Raw genomic sequence first — 12,869 nt, 5'->3', positions numbered from 1 at the left:
TTTTCTATCTGGTCTTTTTGTGTTGTTTTCCAGGTCAAGTGAGTCTGTGGATGGACCCTTTTAGGACAGGTTTTCTTTTCCTTGAAGTTCTATAGTTTTCCTGGGCGTATTCCTCATTGGTTTTCAAAGTCAGGTGTTTTGGGGTCTCATTTCTCTAGTGCTAGATCTAAGGGCTGGAGTGTCTAATGTGGAGCTCAAATGCTCCACTCCTCCAGAAAAACCTCTGTACCTTTGAGATCACTACCAATAGTAAAGTGCCATGGATAGAGTGTGGTTCTTCCCTCAGCAAGACTATATCTCTGCCTCTTCCACCCCTCTCTGTGTTATCCCTTGTTATGGAGATTCTTTACATCCAGTTTTGAGATCTCTCTCAGAGGAAATTTTTCCACAGGTAGTTGTAGCTTTGCGAGAGGTGTCTGTGAGAGGAAGTGAGCTCAGGATCCTTATATGCTGCCATCTTTCAAACTTTCCATTGACTTTAATCACAGAGCATAGTAGTACTAAGAGATACCCTAAGGTTTCTTTTGTATTTCAGACATACTCTTCTTTACCTCCCTTATGTAGTAGCATCCAGTTTCCACTTAGTAATCAGATCCAATCATCCCAGCTAGTATAGTAACTTCCTTCTTTGAGTGTTGATTCAGAGATATTAGAAGCCCAAAGTAGCTTCAGGACAATCTTAATTTCCCATTTGGTGGAATCATTGTTGTGTCTCCTCATGGAAGTATTTCTTCCCTTAGAATTAAGACCTCTAGGCAAGCAGAGCATGTTATTCTTATTTTGGAAATAAGAACCAAAAATTTTGCTAGTGAGTCTCTAGGGGTAATAGTGAGTGATAACACTCCCATTTCCTCCCTTTGACTCCTGGACCCATGAATTCTAGCTATGGGAGAAACAGTACCATGTATTTGACTCTGATTCAGAGCATATATAGCCTTCTGGAGAACCTTTCACAAACCCTGCAAGATATTGCCACCTAGCTGATGCTGTAACTGAGTCTTCAAAAAGCCATTCAACTGTTCTAGTGTTTCTTCAAGATGGTGGGGAACATGGTAAGGTTAGTGAATTCCATCAGTGCAGGCCCACTGCTGCATCTCTTTTGCTCTGAAGTGAGTTGCTTGATCAGAGGAAATGCTGCGTGGCGTGCTGTGATGGTGAATAAAGGATTATGTATGTCCATGGATGGTACTTTCAGCAGAAGAATGACATGCCTGGAAGGCAAATTTATATCTAAAGTAATTGTCCATTCCAGTGTAAACAACATATTACCTGTTCCATGATGGAAAATGTCCAATGTAATCAGCGCAGTTACCTGGTCTGACCACCCCAGGGAATAGTGCCATATCACAGACATAGTGTTGGTCTCTGCTGCTGGAAGATTGAGCACTCAGCAGTGGCTGTGGCTATGTAGGCTGTGAGTAGAAGTTCATATTGCTGAGCCCATGCATAACCTTCATCCAAGCCACTATGACCACTTTATTCATGAGCCCACTGGGCGATGACAGGGGTGGCTGGGAAATGAGACTGACAGATATCTACAAAATGGGTCACTCTAGACACTTGAGTATTAAGGTATTCCTCTTCTGAGGTCAACAGTTGATAAGCTTTCATATGGGACACAAATATTTTAGTATTCACCCATTCAGAAAGAGCTATCCACATACTTCTTCCCCAGACCTGTTGTCAGCAATTTTCCAATATGTTCCTTTTAAGTCCCTGATGATCCAGTGACACTATTGACTTTAGACTATGAATCAGCATATAATCACATCTTACCATTTCTCCTTCCAAGAAAAATAAACAGCCAAGTTCACTGCTGGAAGTTCTGCCCACCAGGTAGATTTTCATTTACCACTGTCCTTCAAGGGTACCCCAGGAAGGGATTGTATTGCTGTAGTTGTCCACTTTCAGGTGGTACCTTCATGTTGTGTAGAACCATCTGTAAACCAGAACTAAGACTTGTTTTCCTCTGTAAACTGATCATAGGGAACTCCCCATGAGGCCATAGATGCTGGCAGGGAGAAAGAAGGTAATGTAGCAAGACGGAGGACCATAGGCATTTGGTCTTCATGTAACTTGCTTGTGCCTTCAGGGCCAACTCCATCCCAATTTCATATATATCACTTCCATTTTAAGACAGAGTTTTGCTGTACCTGCCCAACTTTATGGTTCGGTGGGTCAGACAACACTCAGCTCATGATGGGCAGCTAGGTCACTTGGTTACTTGTTGGCCCATGGTTAAACATTTAGTCTCTACTAAGACCCAGTAGCAAGCCAAAAGCTGTTTCTCTAAAGGAGAGTAGATATACACAGAGGATGGCAGGGATTTGGCCCAAATTTCCAAGGTTCTGAGCTTTGATTCACCTATAGGAGCTTGTCAAATGTCCAAAAATTATCCCTATTTGCCACTGACATTTCAAGCACCATTGGATCTGCTGAATAAGTAGCCCAAGTGGCACAGCAGCTTGTATAACAGCCTGGAGCTGTTACAGAGCCTTCTCTTACTCTGGGTCCCACTCAAAACTAGCAACTTTTGGCATCACATGGTTAATGGACCAATACAATATACTCAAATGAGAACCATTGGCCTCCTAAATACAAGTAGGCCCACTAGACATTATGCCCTTTTTTTGTTGTAGGAAGGGCTAAATGCAACAACTTATCCTACACTTTAGAAGAAATATCTTGATATGTCCCACATCATTGAACTCTTGGATATTTCACTGAGGTATAAGGCCCCTGAATTTTTGTTGTATTTATTTATCACCCTCTGACACATATGTGTCTTACCTGTAAGTCTAGTGTAGCTATTTCCTGCCCACTTGGTTCAGTCAATACAGCGCCGTCAATGTAATAGACCACTGAGATATCTTGTGGAAGGAAAAAGCAATCAAGGTCTCTGAAAACTAAATTATTACATAAGTTTGGACAGTTGATATGCCCCTGAAGTAGGACAAAAGTGGCATATTGCTGGTCTGTCAAACTGCTTCTGGTGGTCTTTACTAAAACATATAGAGACAAAAGCATTTGCCAGATCGATAGCTGCATACCATGTACCAGGAGATGTGTTAATTTGCTCAAGCAAGGAAACCACATCTAGTATAGCAGCTGCCATTGAAGTCACAACCTGGTTAAGCTTATGATAATCTACTGTCATTCTCCAAGATCCATCTGTTTCCTGCACAGGCCACATAAATGAGTTGAATGGAGATGTGTTGGGAATCACCATCCCTGCATCCTTCAAGTCCTTGATGGTGCCAACATTCTCTGCAATTCCTCTAGGAATGCTGTATTGCTTTTGGTTTAAAATTTTCCTAGGTAGAGGCAGGTCTAGAAGCTTCCACTTGGCTTTTTCCTTTATAAAAGCCTTCATTCCACATTTCAGGGAACAAGAGTAGGAATCTGCCAGCTCCCCTGTATAGAACTAGGGAAAAACCACAGAATGAGTTCAGGGACCCATTGGACCCACTGTGTGATGGACTTGAGCTAAAACACCATTGATCATCTGACCTCCATAAGGCACTACTCTGGTTGGTGGACCAGTGACATTTTGTGTCTTTTGTAATTATAGTGTAATTTCAGAGCCAGAGTCTAATAATCCCCCAAATCTGATTATTTCTTTTTCAGCAATGCACAGTCAACTTGATAAGAGGCCATAGATCCTATTGAGGAAGTCTGGGAGATTAACAGCATAAATTTTTGGCAGTCTACAGGGGTCCTTCCTCAAAGGGACCCTGATTGCCCTTCATTTGAGAGATTTAGGGTATGTAAACTGGCTCAAATCTGGGAATTTATTGAGGGGTTGTGACTCCCTTTGTTTTTTTTTTTTCTTTGAGGGAGATTGACCCTGAGATAACTACTGCCAATCCTCTTTTTGCTGAGGAAGACTGGCCCTGAGTTAACATCCATGCCCATCTTCTTCTACTTTATACGTGGGATGCCTCCCATGGCATGGCTTTTGCCAACTGGTGCCACGTCCATACCCAGGATCCGAACCAGTGAACCCCGGCCCACCGAGAAGCAGAACGTGTAAACTTAACCACTGTGCCACCTGGCTGGTCCCATGACTCTCTGTTTTTGATGTTAGACTTTTGTTCACTTAATTTGGAACACTTCTGCTTATACAATCAAGTAAGAATTTAGTAGGCTGCCCATCTACTTCACTTCTAGGGACACAATGATCAACTAGTCAACGTCATGTCTCTGTGAGTCAGACTAATCTGATTACTCCTTTGACTCTGCTGTCCATTATGGTAAACATGTACACCTTTCCTTTGACATTTAAGTGCCAGAACTTGGCCTCTGCCACCTCAGGATCCAATTATCCTCGTTGCATTTATGTTTTCCAATTCAGCGGCAACAGTTCCCACTATAATTTGTGACTTGGGGAGGAGAGCAACCACAGAGTCCATCCATTAGAATGCTAGAGCTTCCCTCACAAATTTATTTCTCACAGTTGCAGTAAAAGGTGTGTACTCTGAATACACATGGGGTAAATCAACAGCTCTTAAATGATAAATCTACTCTAACATTCCCAAATTCCCTGAACTTTGGATACCTTCCTATACAGTATACCAAGGCAGTTCTGCGCATTCAACTTCACCTAGTGTAGGCTATCTTTTGGTCCATCTTTTAGCCAACCAACCAAAGAAACTCTTTCAACTTTTTCTAACCCTCAAAACTGCAAAATTAAATCCAGAATCTCTGCTTAGTGGGCCCATGTCAATGAATTCAGCCTGATCCAACTTGATGTTCCTTCCACCAATATATCACACCCTTAATATCCATACTCAAATGTATTCATATGATTTCTGTTGAAATTGTGTATTAGAATTTTATATAATTCTGTATAAATTGGAAACAATCATTTGGTTCTTTTCGAGCTTAGCACACTTACTAATGGGTCACACTTTGTACTTTACCTTTAGGAGTCTGATGAGACTTAAGTCTAATTATAGGTCCAGAAGCAAAGAAGGATGGTGTGGGTGGGTGGGTCCTGAAGATAATCATGAGTGTCTTGATGGGCAAATACCTAAAGGGAGGCCATTATAGTTTCCTCAAGTAAGGCAGAGTCCATTTCCTCCAAGGGGGAGGAACATATGCTTCCACTGACAAAGAAGACTCAGCAGAATTTAGGAGTTCAATGGCCCCAGTTTAATCAGCATCATCCTAGATGCCCTTAAATTAACAGCAGACATCCTTCAAGGTTGAAAATTCAATTTGTGTTGTAATTCAGAATGAAACTCTGGGCTTGGGTTTTAGTAACTGCAGCTCTATGACTACAGGAAATAGGTATTTTTTCTGAGCAGATATAGAAAATTTCAGGTCATTTATGTGGCACCTGAGATGGGAATTTGAGTCCCTGAATTTATCCTTTTCTTTTCTCAGTTTGTCCATCTCAATTAGGAGTGAGCAGTCAATCTCATTATATTGTTAGTATACAGTATTGTTATACAGTATCAAATACATAATCGCCCAGAACCTTGCCTCTTGTATTTCATTAGGAGTGTCCAATGGTGACATTTTGTGTTATCTCTATTGCCATATCACAGCATGGACTGTCAGTGCTTTCTTTACTATTGGAAATAGAGTTATCTGTGCCTGTAAACTGAATCAGATTAGAGAATCAATTCCAGAAACTCCAGAACAAATTCATAAAATTCACCCTTAAGATTCTGTTACTCCATAACCACTCTGTATCAAAATACATATTAATCATGTTTCTCCAGAGAAACAGAACCAATAGGATGTATATAAGAGAGAGAGAGAGAGAGAGAGTTATTTTAAGGAATTTGCTCTTGTGATTGTGGAGACTGGCAAGTCCAAAATCTGAATGGCAGGCCAGCAGGCTGGAAATTTTGACAATAGTTGATGGTGTATTCTTGAGTTACATGCTGGAACCTTGGGAAGAATTCCTATATTGCAATCTGGGGGAAGAACTACTCCTTCAGTCTTTTATTGAGTGAGGCTCACCAACATTATCAAAGTAATTTGCTTTAGTCAAACTCTACTGATTTAAATGTTAATAACATCCAAAATAATACCTTCACAGAAACATCTAGACTTATGTTTGTCCAAACAATTGGGTACCATAACCTAGCCAAGTTGACACACAAAATTCATCATCACAGTGGTATTCACCTTATTATCTTGTGTGGCAATTCTGAGGATCTATGGAGTTATTTGACAAGAGAACTATTCTGTGGGAAACTGGATTAGCATTTTGGAACATGCTTGTGCTCTGGAGTCAGACAAACTGGAATGATAATCTACTTCCTAGATGTGCAGGCTTTAGCAAGTTCCTTATCCTTACTCAATCTCATTTTTCTCATTTGAAAAATAAGATATAGTAATAGTATCAACCACATAGGATTGTTATAAGGATATAATGAAATAGTGCATGGCACATAGCAAGTGCTTTATGAGTTCAAATATTATTCCTTTTGTGGCAGATAATGGTAGCTTATCACCAATATCCATTCTTCTCTAGGAAGCCAGTTTTCCTCTCAAAAGAACTGCATGTGCAGGCATCTTCTAGCCCCTTTTCTGTCACCCTATAGAATTTGGGACTAAGGAAACCAGTGAAAAAATGTTAGTACTTTGCCTACTACTATTGTGAGTAACAATCTCTCTTTCTTCTCTGACCCAGGAGTCTAGTGTCTTCTACCAGTATCCATAAACTGTAGCAGGCTAATTTATTAGCTTCCAAGTCCAGTAAAATCTCAGACCCTTCACAGTTCTTTATATTTAGGAAATGACCACAGACAGAAGATGGAAGGAACATTGCTCTCTGAATCAACATATATAGGAGATATCTCTGACAACCGGGAAAACCCATATTAGAATCTTCTGTGAGAAATACATTTATACTGTTTTGAGCCATGATGAATTTGGTATCTATTTGGTACAGTACTTAGCCTCTCCTAACTAATATATCATTTAATTTTTTTTAAATTCCAGACATTCCCTCCTATCCTGTGCCCTTTCAAGCATACTAGTCCTTAGTTTCATTATTTGAAGCCCACACATAACTTATTTTATCACCCTTATCTGATAATAAGGCTATCGAGGAAAACTTCCAACAATGTGTATGAGTGAGGAGAAAAAATGCTATAAAAATATTGAGGCTTTGTTTTCTCTTTTGGAAGAAAATAATTAATCATCTCTTGGCGTTGAAAAGCAGAATCACTTGCGTAGATTGAGTTAGGTTTTAAAAAAAATTATAGCTAAAAAAGGCCTTAGAGACTAACTGGTGGGAATTACTAGTTTTACAAAGGTAGAGGCAGTGTTTTTAACAAAAAAAGATACTAGTAGTTTGTATATTTAAGATTATAATTCATAACTACTAAGTCTTATTTCAGTGTCCTTTCTAGCATACTCTTCAGCACTAGTGAACCATGGGATGAGATTTTGGAATTACTAACCAAGTGGAGTCATTTGTAAAGTTTTCTCTCTCACTAATCTAAAATTCCCATGCCTGAAATATGACAGTAAAATATTATTCATAATTTAATAAATATCCGCTTTGATATTTATGATACTCAGACTTAGGTGTTGAAAACTCTTCAGCTTATGAATAGGCACAGAAATATAACACGGACTCTGACCTTAAGGATCTTATTTTCTGGCTGGGTAGACAAGATACATACATCAAACAAAGTCGAATGATACTAGAGAGTATATGGTAAAGTACTAAATTATATATAAATGATTTATAGATGATTGGAATGGTCAAGTTAGTCTTCATTGAAGGGTGGAAACTGGACTTGCCTTTAAAGGATAGGAATACTTTCATATGAGGATAGTAATGGTAAAGTATTTTCAACGAGAAATAATATGAATAATGATAGCAAAATCATGGAGGAAAAAGCACAGAATGTCCTTGGGGCAATGGAAAAAATGGGTCTATGTTAGAAAGATTTTGCTTTGCTGAAGTAGTGGAATATGTGGTTCACTATCTACAATGAGACAAGAAGGTACAGTTATTCTATATAATATTGATACTGTCTATCCCTCATTATTTCTCTCTCTTTTTCTCCCTCTCTCTAGTTCAGCATTCCTATATCTATTTCACATTGATTTTGTAATTTCTCCAATCTTAAAATAAATAAAAAATAGGGGCTAGCTCAGTGGCGCAGCAGTTAAGTTTGCACATTCCACTTCGGTGGTCCGGGGTTTGCTGGTTCAGATCCCGGGTGTGGACATATGCACCATTTGGCAAGCCATGCTGTGTCAGGCATCCCACATATAAAGTCGAGGAAGATGGGCACTGATGTTAGCTCAGGGCCAGTCTTCCTCAGCAGAAAGAGGAAGATTGGTGGCAGATGTTAGCTCAGGGTTAATCTTCCTTAAAAAAAAATAAATAAATAATCCTCTCTTGATTTCACTTCCTCCTGTAGCTACTGCTTCATATCTGTTTTCCCCTTTACAATATAACATTTCCAAAGAGGAATCTGATCTTCCCTTCAAATCCTGTCCTTCCATTATCTCTTGAACACACTTCATAGATTTTATCCTCACAAGTCTGCTGAAAAATCTTTTGTCAAACTCACTAATAACCTCCAAATTGCAAAATTCAGTGGTCAATTCTCAGTCTTCCTCTTGATGAATCAAGCAGCATATGACCAAACATACGACTTTCTGCACATTGAAACACTTTATTTGACTTCAAGGACACTATTCTCTTGGTTTCTCTCCTACCTCACTGGTAGCTTTTCAGTTAGCTATTGCTAGTATTTCTTCACCTTCCCTACCTCTGGATACTGAAGGCCTGGAAAGTCCAATGCTTCAATTTACTTTTTTTCTATCTCTTCTCACTCCCTTGAAGATTTCATCAAGCTTAATGGCTTTATGCACCATCAACATTTTGATAAATCCAAAATGTGTATTTCTTGCCCATATTTGTCTCCCAAACTTCAGACTAATATACCCAGTTGCCTACTCCACTTGGACGTCCATTAGGCATCTCCAACTTAACATGTCTGAAACTGATCACCTGATTTTTTCCTTAAACCTGTCCAAAGTTGTTCCCATTTAATTAAACAGGAATTCTGTTGTTCCAGTTGCTCATCTCTAACTCTTCTCTTTCTCTCATGTCCTACATCCAATCAATTAGAAAAATGATTTGTAATTAAAAATTCATCCAGAAACTCACAACTTTTCTGCAATTCCACTACTAAAACCCTAGTCCAAGTCACCATTCTTTCTCACCTAGATTATCTCAACAGTCCCTTAACTGGTCTCTCTGTGTCTGTGCTTGCCTTATTAGTCTATATGCAAATCAGTAGCCAATGATTCTGTTAAAATTCACATCAGGTCATGTTACTTTTCTTCTCAAAATTCTCTCTTGGTTTCACATCTCACTCAGTGGCCTACAAAGCCCTACATGATCTGTTCACCATCACCTTTCTAATTTAGTTTCCTAATTCTTCCCCCAACCAAGTTGCTCTCTCAGCTCCAGCCACACTGACCACTTGCTGCTTTTTCAAACATAGAAATAATATTTATGCCTCAAGGCCTTTGAAGTTGTTGTTCCTCTGCCTTGAATGTTCTTCCTTTACATGTCCATATGGGTTGTGACCTCTTTGCCTTCAGTTCTTTGGTCAAATGCTGCTTTCTTAGTGAAGCATTCCTTGACAATGACCCTATTTAAAACAGCAAATCCCTTTCAATTTTTCCTGTTAAGTCGCAATATTAAAAGAGATTGAAGAAGCAATCCTAGGAAATAATTTAGTTTTAAACATTTTTTTATTGAGATAACATTGGGTTGTAACATTATATAAATTTCAGGTATGCATCATTACATTTTGATTTCTGTTAGACTACATCATGTTTACCATCCAAAGACTATTATCCACCATCATACACATGTGCCTTATTACCCTTTTCACCCTCACCCTCCCCCCTTCGCCAACAGTAATCACCAATCTAATCTCTGTATTTAAGTGTTTGTTTGTTTTTGTTGTCATCGTCCACTTATGAGTGAAATCATACAGTGCTTGACTTTCTCCACCTGACATTTCACTTAGCATAATACCCTCAAGGTCCCTCTATGTTGTCACAAATGGCAAGATTTCATCTTTTTTATGGCTGAGTGGTATTACATTGTGTATATATACCACATCTTCTTTATCCATTCATCCATTGATGGGCACTTAGGTTGTTTTCCAAGTCTTGAATAATTCTGGAATGAACATAGGGGTGCATATATCTTTTTGGATTAGTGTTTTTGTTTTCTTTGGATAAATACCCAGAAGTGGAGTAGCTGGGTCATATGGTAGTTCAATTCTTTATTTTTTTAGGAATATCCATACTGTTTTCCACAGTGGATGCAGCAGTTTACATTCCCACCAGCAGTGTATGAGAGTTCTCTTTTTCTCCACATCCTCTACAACCCTTTTTATTTCTTGTCTTTTTAATTATAGCCATTCTGATGGGCATGAAGTGATATCTCATTGATTTGCATTTCCCTGATAATTAGTGATTTTAGGTATCATTTCATGTGTCTGAGGGCCATCTGTACATCTTCCTCAGAAAAAAGTCTGTTCATATCTTCTGCCCATTTTTTGATTGAGTTGTTTGGTTTTTTGTTGTTGAGTTGTATGAGCTCTTTATATACTTTGGCTATCAACCCTCTATCAGATATATGATTTGAAAATATTCTTTCCCAATTGTTAAGTTGTCTTTTCATCTCATTGATGGTTTCCTTTGCTGTGCAAAAGCTTTTCAGTTTGATGTAGCCCCCCAGTACATAGTTGTATATTCTAGCTGTAGGTCCTTCTGTCTCTGCTATGTGCGATGCCACCTCAGCATGGCTTGATGAGCAGTGCCATGTCCCTGGACCACTGAAGTGGAGCACATGAACTTAAGCAGCCACAGGGCTGGCCCATTAAACCTATTTTGGGTTAATTTTTGTATATGGTATAAGATAATGGTCTACTTTCATTCTTTTGTATCTGGCTGTCCTGTATTCCCAACACCATTTACTGAAGAGACTTGCTTTTTCCATTGTATATTCTTGGCTCTTTTGTTGAAAATTAGCTGTCCATGAATGTGCAGGTTTAGTTCTGGGCTCTCAGTTCTGTTCCATGGATCTGTATGTCTATTTTTGTGCCAATACCATGGTGTTTTGGTTACTATAGCTTTGTAGTATATTTTGAAATCCAGGAATGTGATAACTCTAACTTTGTTTTTTTTTCTCAAGATTCCTTTGGCTATTCGGGATCTTTTGTCATTCCATATAAATTTTAGGATTCTTTGTTCTATTTCCGTGATAAACATTGTTGGGATTTTGATAGATTGCATTGAGTCTGTAGATTTCTTTGGGAATTATGGCTATTTTAACTATGTTAATTCTTTCAATCCATGAGCATGGAATATCTTTCCATTTCTTTGTGTCTTCTTCAATTTCTTTCAACAATATTTTATAGTTTTCAGTGTACAAATCTTTCACCTCTTTGGTTAAATTTATTCCCAAATTTTTTGTTGTTGTTGTTGTCATTGTAAATTGATTGAATTCTTATTTTCTCTTTCTGCTATTCCTTTGTTAGTGTATAGAAATGCAACTTTTCATCTTGTTCCTCTTTAGGGCCTCTTTAGGTATTCCCTATTGGCTTTTGAAGCCAGCAAAGCTAAGTATTATGGGATCTCACCTCAATTGTGCTGAGTCTAAAGGCTGGGATGCCTATTGTGGCATAGATCCCCCACTCAGATCCCTCTGCTCCTCTGGGAAAAGCTTCATACCCTTAAGATTGCTCACAGCCATGAAGCACCATGGCTAGGATGTGTGTTTTTTCCTCAGCAGAGATATATTTTTGCCTCTTCCACCCCTGTTAGTGTTGTCCTTGTTGTGAGGGTTCTTTTTACCCAGGTTCCAGATCTCTTTCAGAGGAAATTGTTCCACAGGTTGTTGTAGATTTGTTGTTTCCATGAGAGGAGGTGAGTTCAGAGTCCTCTTATGCCATCATTTTCCTACCCTTGTAAACCTAAGATTGCCTTTCTTAATACATGGAGGTAACATAGATATCCAGTCATTGCGATTATTATATCAAAAATAATCATTACAAAAATATTAATTGAGCTTTTACTACTTTGCAAGCACTGTGATTTACAAAGTATACTTTACAAATACTATTACAATTAATACTACATTTTACAAGTGTAAGAACTGAAGGTGAAGAGGTTAAATTTCCCAAGTTCATCGCCAGCCAAGTCTGATTCCAAAGATTAAATGAGTAGCAATTGCACTGTATCTGCTTAATAACGATAAGAAGAAAAGTGTCCTCTTTTTCACCCTTTTTGGAAAAGTATTATAATAAATTTGAATATTATTTAGTTGACGAAATCTATAATTTTGCTGGTGTCATATTCCTTTGTTTTGATACTTTGCCCCTAATTAATAGACTTTACTTACAGAGGGTAATTACTTTTCCGTGTATCCCGGAGTTATTTTCTCTGAGCTGTTTGTTTTAATGGACCTTGTGTTGCTTTTTATTGAATATTTATTCATTTTCCACATTAAAGTGAAAATCATTATTATGTGCATATTCAAAAGCCCACTAATGAGTAAATCAGACAGTCTTATTAATGATATTCAACTACAGATAATCCCTGTTATAAGGCAGCATAATTGCATCACAAAACTGACTTCAAAACATTACTAGAGCATATATTGGAATGAGTCTTTTGTTCTTTTTGTCTGTTGTTTAAACATGATGCCTATATGATTTAATCACCCAAATGGCCAGACTTACAGTTGTAAATAAACTAGAAATTGTCTTAGTAAATTGTTTTACAAATAAGGATAGTCTAATATTCCTGTACCTCTCACAAATAATTTTAAGCATAGGTGTTGGAAAATTGTAATTCAC

General features: G+C 38.2%; 1 pseudogene; it reads right to left on the bottom strand.

Annotated features, from left to right (window-relative positions):
• Positions 1 to 333: 333 nt before the first annotated feature.
• The window catches only part of LOC138921782 (uncharacterized), a 114,020-nt pseudogene continuing 101,484 nt past the window's right edge, over positions 334 to 12,869 (bottom strand).

This window comes from Equus caballus, chromosome X, assembly GCF_041296265.1.
Source record: "Equus caballus isolate H_3958 breed thoroughbred chromosome X, TB-T2T, whole genome shotgun sequence".
In the NCBI taxonomy this organism is placed as follows: Eukaryota; Metazoa; Chordata; class Mammalia; order Perissodactyla; family Equidae; genus Equus; species Equus caballus.
This window is presented reverse-complemented; position numbering and strand designations above follow the sequence as displayed.